The sequence below is a fragment of the Mustela nivalis genome (assembly GCF_964662115.1).
Source record: "Mustela nivalis genome assembly, chromosome: 17".
Classification (NCBI taxonomy): Eukaryota; Metazoa; Chordata; class Mammalia; order Carnivora; family Mustelidae; genus Mustela; species Mustela nivalis.
In genome coordinates this window covers 14,325,628-14,348,069 of record NC_139036.1, presented here as the reverse complement: position 1 = coordinate 14,348,069, position 22,442 = coordinate 14,325,628, and the positions used below count along the sequence as shown (strand labels likewise).

Genomic DNA, 22,442 nt, shown 5'->3' with positions numbered 1-22,442 from the left:
ATGTGGACCCCTGGTGTGTGGGGATCATGCGTGAGTGATAATGATGACGTCTGTCATCACTGCAGTCAGCCAGCCTCGGCTAGGCTACCTTGCTACGACAAAACCCCCACATCTCAAGAAGTGTATTTTTTCTCGTTCACACCATGGGAGGTTCCTGCTCACTAAGAGGTCACCACTTTGGGCTGTCAGAGGGAGAGGACGTTCTGGCACGTCTCCCTCAGTGGTGAAGTGCTCAGCCTGAGGGCTGTGCAGGTCACCAACCAGACCTTGTCCTGAGACCCGACCCCACTGCAAGGCATCCCAGAAGTTAAATCCCTACCACAGGCTTGGGAAGATGAGGAACTGGAAGTTCTGGCCAACAGCTCTAATGACACCTTCAGAAAGACCGATGGCACTGTGAACAGTGGAGGCCACTTATCTAGCAGTTCCTGTGTCCCGGACGCTGGGCTTAGGACCTGAAGTGGAGTTTCACTGAACCCTCGGGGAATCATCCTGAGTTCTGAGGCCACTACCAGGAATATCCCCATTTCCCAGATGAGAAAACTGAGTCCAGACTATGGAGCGACTCACCAAGGTCACATGGCTTGGAAGGGGCGGTGACGCGGAAATCAGGACTCACGCCTGTGATTCTGGGCCCTCATGCACTCTGCAGCCCAGCTCGGGCTCTTCCTTCCACTGAGGCTGGCTAGGGCTCAAGGATGGCCCTCAGACCAGAGGTTCCCCCGTGCAGAGGGCCATACTGACCATCCTTACAGGAAAGAGCCTCCTCACCCTGCCATATCCCATTCCCAGACTTCTCCAGTGTGAGAACTCCCGGGGGGAACGAGGCCAGTCCCAAATTTTACTGAGAGAGAAAAAGGCTCAGAGGGAGCAGCGACTGAACCAAGTTCACACCGTTGGGCTGTGCAGGGCTGAGACGAGATCACAGGTCTCTGTCCACCATGCTCGGAGTGTCCCCAAGTGTCTCAACAGCACTGGGGGCCCTGGGGCACCCTCAGTCTCAGACGCGGCCCCTCAGGAGTGAGGGTGGTCATGTGCCCTCTTCTTTCCTGGCAGGCAGGTCCACTGAGGAAAGGCCCAGTTCCATCCAGACTTCCACACGGCAAGCCTGCGGCCCTGACCACTGGGGCTGCCCCCTTGAGGAGCTGGGTGGAGTGGCCAGTCAGCACTGGCTGCTTCCTGCTAGAAGGGTCAGTCCCCAGAAGGGAGACCAAAGAGGGATGGAAAGAGGTAGGTCTCTACACCTAGGATTTCTGAAAACAAGGTCTTGGGTCTCTGAAGCTCCTTGGGGGGTCACGGAGCAAAAAATAAGGAATCAGTGAAGTGTGAAAACGGACCTACCTAGAATCAGATCACAGCTCTACTCTGTAATCTTAACTTCTGAGCCTTGGTCTTGTCATCTGTGAAATGGGTTGTGATCAATATAGCAGAATCCATAGCCTGCACCTGACACCTAGTAGGTGCCCAGTGAACACCGTGGCTCTTCTCATTGTAAATAGTATTTTTTTGCCCACCAAATTCCTCCCTTCCCATCCCTAACCTGAGCCCCAGACCATGATTAACCCTTCCTGAGCTACAGCAGAGCACCCATACCAGAAAGGTTATGGCTAATGACTCTTGCTCTGGCTGCCCCAAGAAGGCACTGCCCTCACATAGTCCATCCCTCCTCCCAAAGATTTGATGCTGAGCAGTTTGGTCAGAAGGAACCCCCACCCTGCACCCAAACCCTGCTTCACATCCATTCCCAAGGAGTGTCAGTGACTCACAGGGTGGCAGGCCCTAGCAGCCAGACTTCAAGGGCAGCCCATCCTCCTCATGTGGACGGGAAGTCAGGGCCTTCCCAGCCTCCTCTGAGCCCTCTCTCTTCAACGAAGCCTGGAGTCTCCAAGTCTCCTGACCCCTTCGCCCCTGTCCCTAGCTCCTGGAGTCTTCCCCCTGCCTATGAATCATGTGTATAGTTCACAGTCCCAGTCATCTAGTCCAGAAGCATTTACCCAGCACCTACCCCGAGGAGAGCATTGCCAACCACCACTAGAGAGGCAGGGTCTAAAGGGCACAGCCCCACCTCCCTGTGAGCCCAGAGCATAGTGGAAACCTATGCATTCATGATGTCCCATAGCCCAGTGCTACTAACCCAGGTTTTGAAATTGCACAGCGCCAGTCTGAGGCCCAGCCCTGCCACCTCCCAGCCCAGAGACTTTGGACACACTAACCTCAGTGTATCTATCTGCAGAATGAAAGAGTAACACAGAAGCTACCTCACTGGTGAGAAGAGTTACTGAGTACCAAGACTTTTGCATAGAGCCTGGCACTCAGTAGGAGCACAACCCTTGTAAGCCCCATTCCTTGCCTTGACCGGGCAAGGGCAGAGTCCCGTGGCATGCCAGTACAGACCTCCCTCCAGGCTTCCACCACCTCATTAATCAGAGAGGACTGTCCACCCGGCTAGGATGCCACCTGACGCCCCTGGCAGCCTGCCCATTCACCTCCATCTTGTCTGCAAGGACATCTGGGGATGGGAATGGAGCATGCCAGATTCTGGCTGAAGGCCAGGCATGCTGGGACCCCAGCAAACCAGAAGAGGCCCACCCAGCAGGCCCCACTGCCATCGAGCTCACATAAGGCCATTGCCACACAACACACACACACACACACACACACACACACACACACACACACACACACTGCATGCACACAGTAGGTCCACAACAAACACCCTAGGTGGAGTGGGGAACAGATTGAGGCTAAGCTGTGCCTGGAGTGGGGGTGGGTAGTTCAAGCTCGCCATCAGAGGGAGTGAAGCTGGTGTCTCAGCCGCCGGGAGCCACTGAAGGTTTCTGGCCAGCAGAGGGACCTCTGCCCACCTACCCGCCCTCTAAGCTCAAGTTCTTTGGGGTTGTCCCTTACTCCTCCCACCCCCAATATGAGTTAACGTTCTGCCCCAGGCCTTTGGTCCCAATGTTCTCCCCACCTAGAAAACCCTTCCCACAGCCCCTCTCGTCAGCTCATCCTCCTTCCAGGTTGAGCTCAGAAGCCTCTCCAGACCTTCTCAGTCTGGGCTCAAAGTCCCTTCTCTACTTCCTACAAAATGATCGTTTTTACATTAGAGCACAAGAATTCTGTTCTCAGGCCATCTCGCTCAGACAGGAGTCCTTGGAGGATGGAAACCTGATCTGACTCCCCTCTGCACCCCAACACTGGCTGACACAGGGCAGGGCAGGGATCCGTGGCTTCCTGATGGACATCATTTTAGGCTCTCGAATTCTGTCTCTGAGATGGCACAAAGGGAGGACAGTGGAGCCCACTTGGGAAATGCTGTTGGTGCAGACCAGAGGGGAAGAGAAACTGGGGGGCGGGCAGCAGAAAGGAGGGGCTGATGCACAAGGGGCAGTGGAGAAGGGAGCCATCTCGGAGAAGCCACATGTCCAGTACACCTGCTCCCTCTCCCCTTTCTCCTTCCCTCTGCAGAGAGTTGAGAGGGAGAGAGGGGAGGACTGGGGGAGAGACTAGTGGGTACAGGCGCCTAGCTGCACGCCCCTCCCAGTGGCTCACCTGGTGGGGTGAAGGGATGCAAAGGCAGGTCCCACAGAGAACACCTTAAGTCTCAAGGTGTCCTGACCTTCCTGACATTCCCTACAGCACCCAGGGCCCCCAGTCCAGCCAGTGGGCTCAGGGCAGCACTGCAGCCCACAGCCCATGCCATCCCCTGGCATGCACGGCTAATCAGACCAGACTGACCTCAAGGAACTGTCCATCTAGGGGAGCAGGACACACCAGGTAACTCCACATCTCTGGCAGCGCCTTCCCCCAACAGAGGGAGCAGAAGGACAGAAGCTGCCTTGTTGGAGGGGACAGGGATGGATTTCAGGGCGGGTGGGAGAGGTAGGAGAGGGGTCTTTGTTCCAGGCAGAGGGAATAGCTTCCAAAAGGCAAGGGAGGTGAGGCAGAGAAAGGCATGGAGGGGGTGCTCTGAGAGGTCACTCTGATGGCCCTCCAGGGGACCTGGCACACACTGAGTGACCACCATTATTGCTGGAGCAGAGCAGGTGGCACCGGCCCGGTCAGGGGGCAGGGGCCGTCCCCAAAGGCCTCGAATGCCAAGCCAAAGATGGCCCAAGGCGCGGGGCCCGGGTTCGGGGGGAGCGCCGAGGCCGCTGGCGGAGCAGGTCTCCGCCGAGGCAGGGCGATAAATTAATTAAATGAACCTGCCACGCCAGCCTCTCCCCACCCCGCGCCGCGCTCCGAGGATGAGCGGGATGAGCGGGGCCGGGCCGCGCCCGCCGAGACGCCCCGCGCTCCCTCCCTCGGTCCCCTCCCCGCCGGGCGCCGTTTTCCAGGTAATTAAGGCCGTCCGGGCGGGCGCGCAGCTGCTTCCGCGGCCGGCCGCGCCTCCGGCCCGGGCAGGTGCAATTAAACCCGCGCGTTCGCGGCCATTAAGCATTAATGTAGCTCATTAGCATAAGAACGAGAAGACGCTTTGATAGCGGCAACCCCGCAGGGGCAGCCGGCGAGCGCCGGAGGAGCGGCGGGGTGCGGGTGCTGGAGCCCGAAGCCCAGCCACAGGGCACCCGGCCAGGGAAGGGGATTGGAGCCCTGACCCCTGAACCAGCCCCATCCCAACAGTAGGTCTTTGGAGGGCCAGGGAGAGGCTCACCAGCGAGGGTAGGGGGCTTCTTCCCAAAGACACCAATGGGTAAGCTGAGGCCTGGAGGTGCCACGGGTCTCACACAGGGGGTCCCACCCGGGAGCTAGAACCCAAGTCTCAGCCTCACAAGTTGTTCCTTTATTAACAGTAACAGCAGTCAGCACTTAATTCCTGTTTCTACGCACTTATCAGAAATTCTCTCACTTGATCCCACCCGCCCCCTCCACCAAGCAACCCCAGGAGCTACTGGGTACTTGTAATTGTGACCCGCATTTTACAGACGAGGGAACGGAGGCTTGGAGAGGAACCTGAATTGACCTCAAGTGTCCCAGCTGGTAAAAAGCCAATGGGCGGATTTGAACCCCGGGTAGTCTGGCTCCCGAGGCTGGGCCCATAACCAGGAAACCACACTACTGCAGTAACACAGACAGGGAGGGGTGGGGACTGTGGCTAGGTGGAGGCTGTGTCATCCCACCCCAACAGGGGGTCACGCCATAGTCAGGGCCACCAGTCATGGCCTTGGGGGGAAGCAGGTTGTAATAGTCCAGAGGACTGGTGAACTAGAAACTGGGGGTAAGCCCGCCCAAGGATTACTCACTGGCAACTCACCCCCAAACACTGGGTGGGCCTTCAAAATGGGTCTGGGCCAGATGCAGCGGGAGGACAATCAGTTTGCCCCTTTGGTCTAACACCTGGCAATTCAGTTCATAGAAGTTCAGGAAACAATCGCTAAACAAAGGAACAAGTGAACACGTGGGTATGTGCCTCTCTCCACAATGTGGGGGGAAACGAGGGACTGACTCAGTTTTCATCTCTTCCAGGCTTCCTCTGGGCCCGGAGGTGGCTCTATGAGAGCAAAAGGGCTAAGACGAAATGGCAGGTGGGGCCTGAGGCAGCCTTGCTGCGCTGTGGCTCCCAGCGTCCCCTGGGGCAGTGCCTCCGGCATTCCAAAGTCAAGGTTGTTGCCGAAAGATGTCTTGAGGGCCCTGGTGGGGCAGGCAAAGAGCACAGCAAGAGGAGACACAGGCTGCCCGAGTTCCACTCAGAGATGATGGAGCTAGAAGGAAACTTCTAGCCCCTGTGGAGCTCAGAGAAGGTAGGCCGTTCCCTGGGGCCACACAGCAAAACTCTCCCGACTCATTCAGTCCCAGATGTGCCTTTATCACGTGTCCTGGACAGTCTGTGGCCGAGACACAGGACTCCTCTCTCCACGAGTAACTTTTGCAATGTACTCTTCAAGCCTCGGTCTTGGCTTGTGATAAATGTGCATTCCCATACATGAATGTATAATGACACCAATAATTTGATTATTCGGTTGCTGTCTTTTCCCCCTTGGCCACCCGTTTCCCAGGGCAGGGATCACAAACACCCAGATCAGGGCTGATTTCAGTCCTGGACCGCAGGAGGCTTGCAAACATATCTGTCTGTCATATCAAGTATTATTACTACAAGTAGTCACAATGCCTAAGAAAAATGCATTCCGGGGTGGGGGCTTTCTTGCCTCCCCAGCCCTCAGATACCCCTCCATCCACACACATATACACTCATGGCTGGCTCGCGGATCTGGACAGACCTCCGTGCCTCCACAGCCAGGAGAGGGGCTCGGCCCCCCTCTTCCCAACCTGACCCTGAGGCCAGCCCACCCCCTCAGCTGCCAGGCTGGCCTGCAAAGGTATCTGCCCCAGGGGGCCCTCAGCTGCCTCATTAGGAAAGTAGTGACAGACGCATTAGCTGCTAAGGGTGTGTGTGTTGGGGGGCCCGCTGAGGGCTGTCACAAGGCTGAGGAAAACCAAATGCCTGCCACTTCCTGGGCCTCTGGGCCCCATCTGGGCCAGGGGCTGTGGCTGGCGAAGGGACAGAGACAATGGTCCAAGTACAGAATAGCCCTCTGAGACTCGGGTTGGATCTCAGCGCCCAGAGCAGAGATCTCCCAGTCACTCCTTGCTGTTCTTGCTCCCAGCCTCTTGGCTGGACTAGACTCACTGATCCTTGACAAGCCCCTGCTCCCTCTGCCTGGGCCGTTACAGCCCCGATGCTCTGTGTGAGAGGGACACAGGGACCCAAGAACCTACTCCCATGTAACAGAAGAGGAAACTGAGGCCCAGAGAGGTGCTGCTCCAGAGCAGAGGACTAGAGCGGGTGCTGGGCTCTGCATGAAGGCCCTGGCTTGGCCACTGACAGGCTGTGTGGCCTCTGGACCTCAGTTTCCCTGTATGTGAAATGCAGGCCTGGACCACAGTGACCCTGACCACAGTTTCCTCTGACTTCTGAGCTCCGGGAAGGCCCAGTTCTGCTGGAAGAGGGTCAAAGGTTATCAGTGTCCCCTCAGCCCCCAAAGCAAGTCCTTCCTGGGGCCTGAGGCACAGCTACCCACCGGGGTCACCGAACTCAGATCTCCCCGGGGCACTGAGTTCCGCCCAGCAACCTGGTCATTGACCTCGACGGCCTCTACCATTGATAAAAAGTAGGTGGGAAAAGTCCTACACCACACTCCACATGCACACAGGAACAGGCCTCACACCACAGGATAAATGCATTAACAAGAAGACAAACACTCAGCCACATACACAGGTCCCCTGCCCACAAATGCAGACATACAAACCACACACACACACAAAGGAGCATGGCCCCCCTCCCCCGTTGAACCAGTGCACCTGAGTACCCAAGACATGCTAGGACAGACCAACCCCCTCAGCTCATTTCTCCAGCCCAGACACACACACACATACGTACACACAACCACACATCGGTCCCAGTCACAAACACAGACCCCCCCACCCATATGCACGAATCACACACATGCAGGCACATACTCAGCAGTCCAATACAGACAGACTCACACACGTGCCTGGATGTACCAGCCACAGAAGAACCATAACCCCCTCCATGTACAGAAACCTCCCCCACCCCCGCACCGGTCAATGGACACAGCCACATGCTGCCCACACAAGCCCCTAAGCCCACGAACACACAGATACACACCCATCTCGCCACTTGGTTAAATTCCATACAGTAGGCGGCGCCCAGCCCAGAAGAGAAAATCCAGATAAATAAATCATGTTCGGAGCATCAATCTCGGCCCCAACCTGGCTGCCTCCTTGCTGCAGGTAAAGCGAGACGGGTCTTAAATATTTTATAAATGCATAAACCTGTTAAGAGAATATAATTTACAGGGCCATTGGCTGGAGGCTCACAATAGCCCTCCCACATCTTTTCATTTCGGAGAGCACGTGGTGGTGGCAGGTGGCGGCCACTGGGGCATGGTGTCTGGTGCCCCACCCGCTGCCCTTCTGCCAGGGGTGTTATTCCCAGGGAAAGGGGCATTCTGTGATTTTCCATCCACTAAATCCAGCTGCTGCTCGGAGACAGGGCCCTGCATTCTCTTGTCTTTTCAGCTTTTTCCCCCCAAGCCTTGGATGCCTTTTAAATGCCAATCCATCCCTGGCAACTGTGATTTTCCAAGGCCTGTTTCACACAGGACTTGGAAGTGTTAAAACTGAACTGTTAGGGAATGGGGAAGAAGAGGAGGCCAGGCAGCGGGGGTGAGTAGGGCAAGGACAGCTTGCAGCCGGGCCTGAGGGGCAGCTGGACCTAGGGAGGTTGTGCCTGATGCCAGCCCTGCATGCCCCGAGGGAGAGGCGGAGGAGCCTAGGGCAGCAAAAATGGCTCCTAGGACAGACAGAGGCAACAGAAGGTGCATCCCAGGACCAACAAAGGGTCTTTGGGTCTGAGCACAGCTCAGGAAAAGGAGGCTGGAATGAGGCTGAGGTCGGAGCCCTCACTGTAGCCTCAGGCAGCTGGGGCCAATTAAAGCCCCTTGCTGCTGGGACCTGCATCTCAGCGGGGGGCAGGAGTCTTCAGTGTCCCTGAGCAGGCTAGGTGGCCTCCTCTGCCCCCAGCTAGCAGGACCCCCCTGGCTCCCGCTGCTTTTATCAGAGGTAAGTGGCAATGACGAAGGGCTTCTCTGAGGGTCTGTCTGCCCGTGGAGAGAGGCTGAACAAAGTCTGGAAGGGATCATCCAGTCCGGGTGTTTTCTGAATATTTCAGAAGAATGTGGTTCCGGTTCTCTCAAGACTCCCACAGATGCGGGGAGAAAGGAGAGTGTTACACAACATTAAGTGGGAAAAGCAGGATATCAAATGGTACACACAGGAGGAATGATGGCATGCTTAAACAACAACAACAAAAAAACCCGTGAACAGGGGGCGAAGTCAGATGTGGCTGCCTTTGGAGACTGGGAGTATGGGTGAATTGTTTTCCTTTTAACTTGTCATATTTTCCAAAAGTCTATAATAAGCCTGTCCTCCTTTTATAGTGAGAAAAAAACCCCACCAAGTGCCTTACAAAACCAAATACATAGAATGGTCCCATATTTTACATTTTCTTATCATAAATTCTTTATCATCTGTCTAGAAAAAAGTATGCTGACAGTGGTTATGTAGGGGTAGAGATGGAAACACAGGCTTTTTACTTATTTAACTGTATATTTAGATCTTTCTAAATTCAACATAGTAACATGATAATTTCATTAAAAACAAAATGCTTAGGACGGGCAAGTTCTCTGATACCAAGCCTGAGTGCCTCCTGCTGCATCTGAAAGCCCCTCCTCACTAACTCCATTCCAGTGTGCATCGCCTGAGGCTTGAGAAAGGCCAAGGGGCAGTTGCTCAACAGGCACACAGCCTCTCTTCCAAGACCTAAAGGCTGGCATTCAATTTTGCTTCCTGCCCAATCCAGGTGTGTGTGTGGGGGGGGGGGGGCTGGGGGACAGAGGATCTGAGTCGGTGCCTCTGAAAAGACTGGGGGTCAGAAGGCGGCCCTGGAGTGACCAGGTCGGGGACTTAAGGCACTAGAACGAAGGAGGAGTGGAGGAACGGCTGGGTTGGCAGCAAAGCTCCGGAAGGGGCTGCCCCCAGGGCAGGCGGGGTGCCCAGGCTCGGGAGGGAAGAATGTGTCTCCTGGCCAGACAGCCCCAATGGCTGCCAACTAGGGGAGGCCCGTGCTCCTGGGCTGGAGGGAGGCCGTCTGGGTGGCAGCGTCCAGGCTTGGACGACGTGGTGTGTGTCAGTGGTGCCTTCCTGGCCCCTCCTCTTTCTTGCCCTTAGTAGGGAGGTAGGCCCGGCTGGCCCATGGGAGAGTTGGAGGGCCCGAGCCTGCTGCGTCGGGACAGCGTGGCCTGGAGGCCAGGCCCTACTTTCAGCGACTTCCCTGCTTAGGGAGTAGGGGCCGCAGCCTCTCCAGGAGCCTGGGCCCCAGGAGGCGCTTCCTGCTGCCCATGATGTGGGGGTTGCGGGGCTCTGCTCACAGAGCCCGTCCAGAAGTTGAGTCGCACAGGATCCAGTCGCAGAGCTAAGCTCGATTAGAAGTCACTGCCCACAGCTCTGGGTTCCCGGAAAGACACCGACTCGGCGAGGGGGCGGGGCCTCGTCAGCCCCGCCCAGCGGCCCCGCGGAGCACGCCGGGACGGGGCGCTGCCCTGGCGACGGGAGCCGGCCGCCCCGCCCCGCCCCGCCCCCCCGCGCGGCCTCCGAGCCGAGAGGCTCCCGACCCCTCCCGGCGTTGCCGGCCCGCCGGACGGGGCTTGTCAGGCCGGACGCCGCGGAGGAGGCCCCGACGCGGCCAAGATGGTGGGCGCCGCGGGAGGGGTGCGGAGGGGAGGGCAGGAAGCGCGGGCGTTTGCCCTCTCGCCGCCCCCTCTCGAGGTTGAGGAGAGGAGAGGAAATGGCCCCGGAGGCGATAATCGAGCTGCCAGTGTGTCTGGCCTGACAGCTCCTACCTAAGCCTTTCCCCCGAGGCCCGAGGCCCGATGCCCGCCCTGGCCCCAGAGGCTGACCGAGCAGGGGCTACCCGAGCTAGGATCCTGAATTTGACACCCGTTCCCCGCTCCCCACCCCCCGCGCCACCCCCACCAAACGCCCCCTCAGCGTCTCTGCCTTCCGGGCTCTGTCCCTTCCCCCAGCCTGCTGCGCCTCCACCCTCGGGAAGCAGGCAGGGCAGCATTTCGTTCCCCAGGCCTGGGGGCCTGGGATGCCAGCCTCTACCCACCTACACCCCAAGCGTCTGTTATGGAACAGCGAAAACCTGTTTCCCCTCGGTACAGCTGCCATCAAGGTCCTCAGAGCGCCCATGGCTCTGAGCAGCCATCCCTGCCCTCCCTGGAGACCCAGCTAAGGGGACAACTACCTCAGGAGACCCTGATCCCCTTACCCTGTGTTCTCCCAGCAACAATGGGGACAGGAGTAGGATGGGCACTCACACTGACTGGGCCAGGCCAGTCAGGACAGATGACTTAGTTTTCCAAGTCCTGCGTGAGAGTGACTCTGCCCAGGTTTTGTGGGCAAACAAGCCCAGATCTGTTAAGGAGTGAAGTGGCAGAGCTGGGACTCAGCCAGGCTGTGACTCTGGATGCCTGTCCACACACAGTGGCACTCCCTGCTCCCTGGCCGCCTAGCCTGGGCTGGTCCAGCCGCCTATCTCTGGCCCAGAGCAATGGCCTGGCCTCCAGTCCCTCCTCCTTCCCACTACCACAGGCCTGGCTTCCCTTCTGAGACGCCAATCTGCAGCCACACAAAGCCCTATTTGTTTGCTTTCTCTGCTGCTCCCCCTGGATCCGATGTCTTTCTCTGCTACCTGCCGGCCTGGCTTCCTCTCCAAGCTGCCCTCCCAGCCAGCTGAAGGGAAGGAGGAGGCAGCCATTCCAGCATGCCCTGTCTCATAGCTATCCCAACGTTCCTCGAATCCACCTCCCCAGTGCCAGGGCACCCAGCTAGGGCAGCCCGGCCCATAACAGTTTTGCAGACCCCTGGCTGCCTCTCAGAATGTAGGGTGTCAGCTGGTGGAACAGGAAAGATGCCTGCAGCCAGGGGCTGGGGCAGGGGGAGGGGAGCCCAAGAGGCCCAGCCAACCTCCCCTCTCCTTTTGTGAGCAAGGCTTGTTTTGTTCGTCAATCAGGAAGGCAGCCCCTGACTTCCCAGCAGCCCCTGGGCTGCCATGAGATAAGGAGATGAATGGGGCCAGGAGGGCTGAATTGGAGAAGGCAGAGGGACACCCTGCTTTTATGGCCCTCCCCCACCCCTCACTCTCTCTGGGGGTTCCTGCGTATCCCAGGCTCTGGGATGAGGGCTTACAGGCTGCACTGGGAACCTTACGTGGTAGGTGCCCTCTCAGTGCCGACCCTGGGCAGGCACCTGAGCAGATCCCTCTCTGCATGGTGGGCACCCCAGAGTGTACAGCCTTGGGCACCCTCCGCAGTGTCTTGGGAAGCTTCATTGGCCTGAGCTGAAACAGGGCTTTCACAGGCAAAGAAAAATAAACACCCGCATTCCACACCACCTTCTCTACCTGCAGAGTGGGGGCTGCCCTCTCTCCCCGTTCAAATAAAGAAACCCAATACTGATACTGCACCCGATCTAACAATCTCTCCCGGTTCCCTCCACCCAGGGCTCTTTTATTGTACCCTGCCACGCTGGGTGGCCCAGGGCAGGTCCTAACCTCCCTGGGCCTCCCTCTTCCCCTTCCTGTCCCCTCCATGCAGAGTTTAACCCTTACGGCAACTCAGGATAAAGGCATGATTATGCCCACATATTGCAGGAGGCTCCATGAGAGAAAGCCACAGAGACAAACTGCCCCTGACAGGATTCAAGCTCATGTCTGCCTGACTCTAAGCCCAAAAAACTTCCTACCAGGGCTGCAGTATCATTTCACAGCAGTGGTTCTCAGTCGACTCGATGAATGACCTCAATGAGAAGAGGAGCAAGGAGTGGGCAGAGCCAGGGGATGCCGTATCCTCTCAGCACTGCCACTTGGTTGCTGTGTGATGTCCAACAGGTCACTTAGCCTCTCTGGGCTTCAGCTTCCTTGACAATCTGTATAGGGCAGTTGATAAGGCTTAGAGAGGACAGACCACCCAATGCCCATGAAAATAGCAGGCACTTGTTAAAGGATGGCTTTTCTCTGTGATTCCTTTCAGCAGCCAGAGAGACAGGCATCCATTTCTTAGAGGAACCAGACGTCTCCCACTGCTGCTCTCACCCATGTGGCCCTGCTGCTGGTCGTCCCCCCAGTCACCATCTCTGGCCCTCCGGAACACTCAGGCTAAGGCCAAGGGCTTCCAGATTGAGCTCCCCAGGCTCCTGTCCTGCCCAGGAGACCAGGGCCTCTCTGCTTAATTAGCCAGGGCGAGGGCCCCAGGGGACAATGTCACCCTAAGGGAACAAAGCCAGCTCCCATCCACATCCTGCTGGACTCAAGAAAAGAGAAACACTCAATTAAGTCTGATTTGCCAAAACATCTGTTTTTAGTGCTATTTCGGGCCACGGTGGGGATTTTCTGTGCTTGTCTCAAAGGTATCCTAAACCAGATTCCTTCCTACCTCCCCCACCCCTACTGTGTTTGAAATGAAAATATGTTCTTCCTCTTCTCTCTCTTTCCTTTTTCCTGCTTCTCTCCCACCTATCAGAGGGATGCAAAGGAGAGAAAGGGTGGAGGCTGGGGCCCCAGGGAAGGACAGCACTCCAAGCCCCCCACTAGGCCTGGGCAGGTCCCCTCAGGCCCCCAAGGTCCCGCACTCAGGGAGCTATGGTTCCCTGAAACCCGGCTGATGACAGCTCCTGTGGGCCTTTATCTTCTCCCTGCCTCTGGAGGCCACCAAAGTTGGATCATTTTCTGCTGTCTTGCCAGACACACACCAGGCATCTGCCCTTGCCTCCACACACCCTAGTCTTCTGCGTCTGAGCTACTGCCTGGGCTGTGCCCTCCCCAAGGTCTCTCCTTCCTGCACTTTACCTTCTTAGCTTGCAACAGGACGATTAACCCCACATCTATGCAATCACGTCTTTAACGGCTGCCCATCTCCCAAGGTAGAAGCTTCAAAAGGACAGGGGTGGCATCTGCTTGGCCAGTACCAACTCTCCGGGGCAGGGGGTCAACCTCCTTTGGCGCCGCTGACATCTTGGGCCAGATAATGTGTTGTGGGGCCTATCCCGTGCACCCCAGGATGTTCATCACGTCTGAGCTTCTACGCACTGGAGGCCAGCACCTCCCCAGTTGAGACAACCAAAAATGTTTCTGCACATGGCCCGCATGACTCTGGAGGGTCAGACTTGCCCCCAATGAAGTAGCACTACCCTAAAGCCTGGCACAGTGCCCTCCCAAAAGGAATGAATGCAGGACCCCTCCTCCTTCCCCCAGAGAAAACAGGTGAGTTTTATTTTCTCTTTACCTCTTATCATCATCATCTTGTACAGATTTAATTTGCCCTATCAGACCAGAAGCTTCCAGAAGACAGGCCCACGTGACCTCAGCTGTGTATTAGGCTGACTGCCCGTAACTATCACTGGACGAGTAAGTCTCAAAGCATCAAGAGCACCAGACCGAGGCCTTGTTCTGGCTTCCCCTTCGCCAGGGCGCTGGATTACTGTGTGACTTTGCTATGCCAGCTGAACTTCTCTGGGCATCCAGAAGTCTCTCCAGTCACTGTTGTCACAATTCTTTGTCCTGCGGGGCTTGTGGATGCCCCCACCCCCGCCCAAGAAGATTCTGTCAGGTGGTTTTCAATTTACATTTTCTGAGACGTTTTATTATTACAAACGGGACACTGATTCACCACTCTGCGAGTTACCAAGTGCAGCTCAGTGCTCTAGAAGTACAATCTGTTTTAAAACTCCTCTTTAAAACAAAACTATGAAGGGGGGTGCTGTGATTTTCGTTTCTTGGTCAGGGAGGAAATCGAGGCTCAGATGGCTGGAGGGAGCTGCTAGAGGACACCCGGACATGGTCTGGCGGCCTGTGGTGCCTGGGGATGCCTTGGTCAGCGAACGCTGCGTGATCCTGAACTCTTTCCTAGTCTGCAGCCGGCCTTTCCCAGTGAAGAAGGCTCTAGCAGGGCCTCCCTACCGTGAGGCCTCACCGCTGAGCTCTCCTGACAGAAAGAGCTCCGGGTCACCAGGGAAGGGTCCAACAAGGCCCGGAGGTGGCAAGCGCTGATTCAAGAAGTTGGCCTGTCTCGAAGGGGCTGGGAAGGCTGCCCGCCACTCCCTTCCCTTCCCTTGTCATTCCTCCCAGGAAAGCCCTGGCTGGGACACACTTCCGCCAGCACAGAGCCCTTCTGTGCCATTCTTCAGGGCACGAAGCAAAAACAGGAGGAACCATTCTCTAGCACCGTCTATGTACCAGTGCTGTTGTAAGTCTTTTATGAGCATTAACTCATGAACTCTCCCAACAGTCCTATGAGGAAGGTGCTGTCACCTTCTCCATCTTACAGGTGAGGCAACTGAGCCAAGGAAATCAGGACCTCGTCCAGGTTAGCAGGGGGCAGAGCTGGGATCTGAACCCGGGCGGCTAAGCTCCAGATCCCCGTGCTCCGCCACGAGGCCGAAGCAGAGATGCCGTGGCTGTGTTCCCAGCGCCCTGGGGGAGCCACGGGGCCTCCATATGTGATTCAGGAATGAGTGAGCGAACGGGTGAGCGCGTGGTTACCCGGGCACAGAGCCGCCGAAGTCCCCAGCTGCTGGAGGCTTTCTCCGGGCCCACCCACGACACTGGGACAGAGCCACTTTGGAAACAGAAGCTCTCGCCAGGAAACTCTCCTTCTCACCTGCCCCGCTGTGTAACAAAGGCCTGCTCAACCCATCGTCTCAACCGGAGCCGGAAAAGAAACTTGGTTTTGGCCCATGTGCCGGCCAGGAAGGTTTAGAGGCACAAAGCTGCCATCTTTTCCACGTGCTGAGTCTGGGAACAGGAAGAGGAAGAGCCCCGTCTGCTGCGTGCGATCCGGAGGGGCTGCGGACGATGCCTACTGGACAGGTCGGGGTACGGGGCCTCGGAGAGGGCAGTCTGTAGCTGGACTGTGCCCAGGCTGGCCTAACCCCAAGTGCGGAACTCCTCATTCCCCAATCCCAAAACAGCCCGACACTGGCCTCACACTTAACGCCTGCAGAAACCAGCGCTCCCACCACCGGCACGAGAGGGAGGTGACCAGCCTGGGGCAGCGGCAGGAACTCAACCTCTCCCCAAATCCCGACCCACCCGTGCTTCTGCTCCCCCACCGTGTGGCCGGGTGCATAGTCTCCAAGGGGGAACTCGAGGAAACAGGGGCAGGTGCCTCCTCAAGACCCCCCAGCCTGGGGCCTGTCCCTGTTCGTTCGGCTCGCTCTACTCAGTCCTCTACTTTCTAAGCCCCAAGATGGTGACTCCCCCAATTTACAGCTGAGACGGAGGCCTAAGGGCAGAGGGGAGATGTCCCCACAATTCCTAACGGATGGCCCCCAGTGCCCACTCCCTGGTCTGCTGACTCTGTTTCCCCTCCCAGGACTTGCTCCTGGCCCTCCATGGTGTCCGGGATGCCTGCTCCCTTGAGGCCGATCACTTTGTAGAGAAAGTGGATATCCACTGCCCCCCCTGGTCCTTGGACTTGGAGGGCCTGGAAGGTCAGACCACAGGCTGGCTGGTCTCTGGGTCACAGGGTGAGCACGAGGCTGAGGGCAAAAACCCGAGAGGGAGTCTGCTGAGGGAAGGAAGGAACATTCAGCGTCAGAGCCCTAGTACTCCTGGGTATTTCCTTTTCTGAGTCTCCACATACTATTTAGCAATAAGAGCATCTCCTTCCCTCCTCCCTCCCCGCTTCTCTCTCCCCCCACCTTTTCTTCTCCTGCCTCACCTCCCTTTCCCTCTTTCCTCCCTCCCTTCTGGAGGAGGTTTCCTCCCTCCCTCAGGAGCATGGTTTGCTAGGGTTCAAGAACCAGCAGAACAAAATCTCTCCTTTGCCAGCAGAGCCCCAGTCTTTGCCTTCAGCCCCTGGCACTCACCCTCGCTGTCCCCCGCCACCCCCCCACCCGTGTCAAATTCCAGTCTTGGATCCCCAGTGACCTACCCAGGCACAGGGCACAGCTCTGCCTCACACAGTCTCCTCAATCCCCAGGGAAACAGGCCGAGCCAGTTTCTCCTTGGGCCCCCTCAGGGAGCAGCCTGGGGGTTTTGGGCCCCTCTCTGGCCTCACTCTTCTCTCAGAAGTCTGGCAAAACAGAATCCTCTGACCAGGGCCCTGAGAATCAGCAAAGCGCCAGCAGGCGCCTGCCGGCAGGATCTCTGGGCGCACAGAAACAGTGCCGGGACTCTCACTCGGCCCACCGCACCTAGCCCTTCCTGCCAGGAAGCATTTCCAAGTGTCTCCCGTGTTCCAGGCCTCGCCCTTGGCACTGGGGCCAGGAGAGGAGGGAGGTGTGTTCTTGGGCCTGGATGCTTCAGCCCTGTGGGGAGGACAGACACTGACAGAATTCCGGATAATGCCAGGATAAACGCTAGGCTGCGGGTATAGACAAAGGGAGATGACTCAGTCCGCCTCACAGGTCAGAGGAGGAGGAGACAGGACGCGTCTGTTTTGGTCTTGGGAGGCAGGGAGGAAGGTGAAGGGCATCTAGGTGGAAGCCGCAGCCCAGGCACATGTGCAGAGGCAAGGATGAATCCCGGGAAGAAGGCTGTGCTGTGGCTGGAGGGGATGGAAGGGGGTTGAATGGGGCAGAGCAGGCGGAGGACACCAGAAGGGGCCCCCGGCACGGGGGAAGGACCATGGGCTAGACCTGCACTCAGAGGGCAGCAGGACCCCTGGAAGTATCTGCTGCGGTTGAGAAAGATCACTCTGGGAGTGTGGCCCACACTGGGAGGGGGTGGGACGGAGGCAGGGAGGCCCCAGGAGGCCCCAGCAACAGCCTGGCCTCTCCCGTCATCATTCTCTCCAAGCTGGCTCCTCCCCTCTTGGCCACGGGACACGCGCCACGTCCGTTCCAGCCTCCAAACACTTGCTGGTGTGCTCCCTCCACCAGGATCCCGCCTGTTGTTCTCACTTACCCGTGCCGAAGCACCTGCTTTCCAAGCCCCCTCTTCCACGAAGCCCCTGCCTCCCTAAAGCTCCCAACTTCAGTCGAGACGGAATCCTGAAGCTCAAGTGATCTGTTGGGCCCGTCTCGGAAGGGAATTCTACATGGTCTCCCTCTGCATGGACAAGTCTTCCCAAAGACGCTGCCCTACACCCTGGCCCTTATCATCCCCATAACACGTGGGCCCTTCACAGGGGGACCTGTTTTCTTCCCCCCCTGAAACCTGGCTCGACTCTCATAACAATGTGGGTTCCCCTGGGTATTTTCTGGGTCTCAGTCACCCACTGGGCTGTGACCTTCCTGGAGGCGGGTGCACCAAGCACGGGAGGTCAGAAATGGTGGGTCCTTGGAAAATACCTGTTCCCTTGGGGTCAGTGAGCCCAGGTACCTCTCCCACAGAAACCCTGCCCAGTGTCCACTGCTCCCCCCATCCCTCCCTGTGGAGCCATACATTTGAAAGTGGGGGGTGGGCATCCACCTCACAGCCACAGGTGGCCATTAAAAGGAAGAAGATGGGGTGCCTGGCTGGCTCAGTTGGTTGAGCAACCGACTCTTGATTTCAGCTCAGGTCATGATCTCAGGGTTGTGGGATAGAGCCCTGCACTGGGCTCTGCGCTCCACGGCGAATCTGTCTGAAGATTATTTCTTCTTCTCTCTCTCCCCCTTCCCCTGCTTACACGCACTCTCCCAAATAAATTAAGTAAAAGCAACACAATGCATGCACGGACTGTGGCGGAAATAAACAAGCACTGATAATGGTGATAGTGCCAACCAGCATTTGGTGGGACAAGTACTGTTCTAAGCTTTGTGTGTTTACACAGAATAACTCATTCCACCTTCACTAGAGTCCTATGGGGCCAGTACCCGCATCATCCCCACTGGGCAGACAGGAGTCGCAGATGCAGACACAGAGAGGGAACTCATTTGGTATGTGGCAGAGCCAGGAGTCAACCCTGAGCCTTGCCTTGGGGCACCTCACCTTACAGCCTCCCCAAGACAATGGAAAGGAGCCAGGAACTTAAAGAGCCCAAGAGGTATTCTCATCTGGGGTAAAAGAAAACTAACTTTCGGCATATAGGATACATACATATTCATGCAAGGGAACAGCAGAACTGTCTAGGAGGACACATTCAAACTCTTAACTGGGGTTACTTGTGGGAGGGGTGCGGAGGACACTTTCACTCTCTATACTTCTGGGTTATTTGCGTTTTTCACAATAAGAATGAATCCGAGTATTACTTGAGTGATTAAAAAAGAGAGAACTTGTCAGAGCCTCAAGTAATGTTTGTGGAATGAATAGAAGCCAGATTCATTTTGTAGGACTGTTTTTTCAAACTCTGGGTATGACCCATTAGTGGATTATGAAATCAATTCAGTGGGCTGCAACCAGCATTTAAAAAAAAAAAAAATTCAAATAGGCTAGAACAGAAAGTATCCGCTCAGCCGTAAAGTAGAGGAAAGAGCTATTTCACTAAACTTTTGTTTCAGTTTTATATAGTGGTGGTGAAGAGAATTGTGATCTAAAATGTATTTCTTATACATTTTATAATGTATCCTTGAATCAAGTTTCTGGCAGAGTTTGAAAGCCACCGTTCTAGACTTGGGGTCTAAAAGGAAAATGCTGGGGGAGGGCACCTGCAAGGGACTCTTGGTCCAGTGGAAGAGAGATGGTTTTGCCCAGTGGGTGAGTTTCCTCCATTTAGGAAGAAGCCAGAGGGGTCCCTGACTCTTGGAAAATGTCCTATTTAGCCCACTCTAGAGTTGGCTTCTGGGGCCTGGGCCGTCTTGATACCTCGGCTTCCTTCCAAGGCTTTTTGCCTTGAGAACTGTGATGGAGCCTCTCCCAGCCCAGCCCAGAAGGTCTGTGCTCACTCCTGTGGGTCACCCAAAGCTCCTAGGGATGCTCCTGGGGTCCCACATACCCCCTCTGCTGTCGGGAGGGGGGGGGCACAAGATTCCTTTCCAGCTTCCAGATCCCCAGAACCACATCCCAAGGAAGCCTCTGGAAACACAGCTGTGTGGTCAGTCGGGAGGGGCCTCCACGGAGTCCACAGCGAGGGCTGCCCCCACACTGGGTGAGCCTGACCTAGGCAGAGCAAGGTCTGCCTAGGGTGGAGGAAGAGAAGCAGAGCCCCCAGCCTGGGGCTCCCACGGCGCTGGCGCCTCCACCCCCGCCTCCCCTCCCAGGGCAGCAGACAACTAAAAAAAGATAAAATAAAAAGAAGTAATTCCCCTGCTCTGACGTCAGCGCGAGGTTTTAACAGCCCGGCAGCGGCCTGAAACCGGATTGCAACCAGATGTAATGCCCTTGAATCCTCCACACACCGCTGCGTTGGAAGAGAAATGAAGCGGGAGGGGGTTGGGGGGGGCGGCACTTTGGGTGGGAGGGAGCCGTGCGGGTCCCGCGTGGGTCCTTGAATCAGCCTGCTGAAAGCATGGGAAAGGCGCTGCGGGAGGGAGTGCTGCGAGCGGGGAAGCTCAGGGCCCGGGTCCGCCATGCAGGCGCGCTGCCTCCCCTCCCCCAGCCCCCCAATAGCGCATTGTTACACTCGGTTTTGTCCGCTCCGAGCCGAAATCCCAGCGCCCCCCCCCCCCCCCCCCGCCTCCCGGTCGCGGGCTCCCAAGAAGGCACGGCTCGGGTCGGCACTCCCGCCCTCGGCGTGGATTTGAGGAGGACTAAGAGCCCCAAGAAGGGCAACGGCAGGCTGGGAAAACGGGCGTCCCAGGAAGCTGGGGCCGCAGCGGCCTCGGGCCTGGCTGATGTTTCGCTTCCCCTCCGCCCCTCCTCCGAGGCCCCCGGCGCGACCGAGCCTCCAAATGTCACCCCCGCGTCCTGACACCCCGTCGCCCCCGCCGCGCTCGGCGACGCCGCCTGGCGCCCGGTCCCCGAGCCCTCCTCCCGGGCCCCCTGTCTCCCAGGCACGGAGGCCAGGGAGCTGGCCGGCTCGCCGCGGTCCGGGGACTCGGGTCTCGCGTGTCCGGTGCCCCCGACCGTGACGTCACCCCCGAAGGGCCCGTGCGCCCGAGGCCTGGCCGCGTCGGAGCTCCCCGGGCCTCCGGGGCCGCTTCCTGCCGGGTCGCGCGCGGGGCCTGTGCACAGGCCCGGGCACTGCGGCCCGCGTGGGGGGCACCGCAAGGAGCCCCGCGCGCCCCGTCTCCCCACGCCCGGCCCTCACCGCCCCCCCGGCGCCTTGCCTCCCGCGCGGCGCCGCACGCCAGGCCCCGGTCCCCCTCGCACAAGTCGGCTCCCCGCCCCCCATCCAGGGCGCACTCACAAAGCTCCCCTCCCGCCCCGGCGCCGGGCGAGTGCCCCCCGCGTCCCCACGCCCCGCGCGGCGGCACTCCGGGCCACCGCGCACGCACAGCCCCGGGCACACGGACCCTCGCCGCTCGCGCCCCCACGCCGCGAACCGCCTCCAGACGGCCATCCGGTGACCTCGCGCACCCCCACACCACACAAAGCCGTGACCTCGCGGATCCCCACATCCCGGCCCGCGGCGCGCTCGGCCCCCGAGCCCGCCTCCATTTCTCACCCTGCCTCGGATCCCGACGCCTCGCGCCGCCCCTGCCCTGGCAGCGGCCCCCGCGCCCCAGCGCTCGGTGCTCACCTCGGCGCCCGCGCTCACTCGGGGGCCCTGGGTCTGGCGCTGCGACTTCGCGGCCCGCAGGCCCGGGCGGCCATGGGGGTCAGGGCGCGGCGGCCCGGCCGGCCCGCGGCCAGGCAGGAAGGAGGGTGGGCCGCGGCGCCCCCTCCTCGCGCCGGCGCTCGGGCGGCTGGCAGGGCGGCCTGCTCCGCTTGCCTCTCGCCCTTGCAGCCGCCTCGCTCTCCGACTCGACTCTCCGAGCCCAGCCGCGGCGGGGGCGGCGCCCGGGGGCGCGGGGAGCCGGCGGCGCGGGGAGCGGGCCCTGGCCGCGCACCCGGCCGGGCCTGCCTGGTGTCCGCGGGTGCCGCGGGGAAATGCGATCCCCTCCGCACAGGAAGAGCGAACGGGCGGGCGGGCGGGCGGGCGACGCGCGGGGGGAGAAGGAGAGCGAGAGCGGGAGGAAAAAAGTTCCCGGGCGGCCTGGCTGCGCTCGCTCGAGGCCCCGGGCGCCAGGTGGGCCGTGCGCGCCCCGACAGCACCCCCTGGCGGTCCGCGCGCCCCACTGCGCGTCCCCCCACATCTCCCCCCGCCTACCCCCCCTCCCAGGCTCGCTCGTCCTCCCTAGCGTCCTAGGGGTGGGGGAGTGCGCCTTGCGTGGGATCCAGGTGGAGCCCTCCCAGACTCGCACGGCCCGTCCCGGGCCAGGGGACGCGGTGGGACTGGGGGCCGGGTGGGGGCTGGAACCTCGGGCAGAGGATTTGGACTGGCACCCTGCCCTCAGATGCTTCCAGTCTCTGGCCTGGTTGCTAGGCCAGGCTCCCGCATTCCCTCCACTATCGGCCGTCCCTGTGACCTCGTCTTTTCGGATTGGGAAACGTTTTTTCAATTTCTGAACTTAATAGGCTGGACAGAAATCTCTCCACATACTGGGTTCCCGGCACCTTGCTGGACGCTAGGGAATGAACAGAGACATGTGGTCTCTGCTGTCATGGAGCTGACATCCTGTTGCGGACTGACAGACAGCAAACGAATGCTTACGTACACGAAGAAGGTATTTCAGGGAGTTATGATTTCTAGGAGGCAAATTAGCAGGTGAAGTGTCGGGTAGGGGCTATTAAGCTGGAAGTGAGAGAAGGGGGCCTATCTGAGCAGAGAACTGAACAACAGGAAGGAAGCCTGCTCTTTGTAGAGTCTGGGGAAGAGCATTCCCGGCAGAGGGAAGAGAAAGTGCGAAGTGCAGAGGCCCTGAGATAGGGGAGAGCTTGGTGGGTAAACAACCAGGTGACCAACGGTGGGTGCACCGAATGCAGAGCCTTAAGGGAAGACCTCTGTCTTCAATGC

The 22,442-nt window shown here is 58.5% G+C and overlaps 1 protein-coding gene and 1 long non-coding RNA gene across 2 annotated transcripts in view; one reads left to right on the top strand and one right to left on the bottom strand.

Annotated features, from left to right (window-relative positions):
- Nucleotides 1-21,581, bottom strand: part of RAI1 (retinoic acid induced 1) — a 117,418-nt gene extending 95,837 nt beyond the window's left edge. The window contains exon 1 of the mRNA XM_082706858.1: nt 21,126-21,581. The gene's annotated coding sequence lies outside the window, so the exon portion shown is untranslated. The remainder of the gene's footprint in view (nt 1-21,125) is intronic.
- Nucleotides 10,151-12,932, top strand: LOC309852106. The gene is made up of 2 exons (XR_014305077.1): nt 10,151-10,272; nt 12,615-12,932. It is a non-coding gene; the product is annotated as an uncharacterized lncRNA (long non-coding RNA).
- Nucleotides 21,582-22,442: the final 861 nt, after the last annotated feature.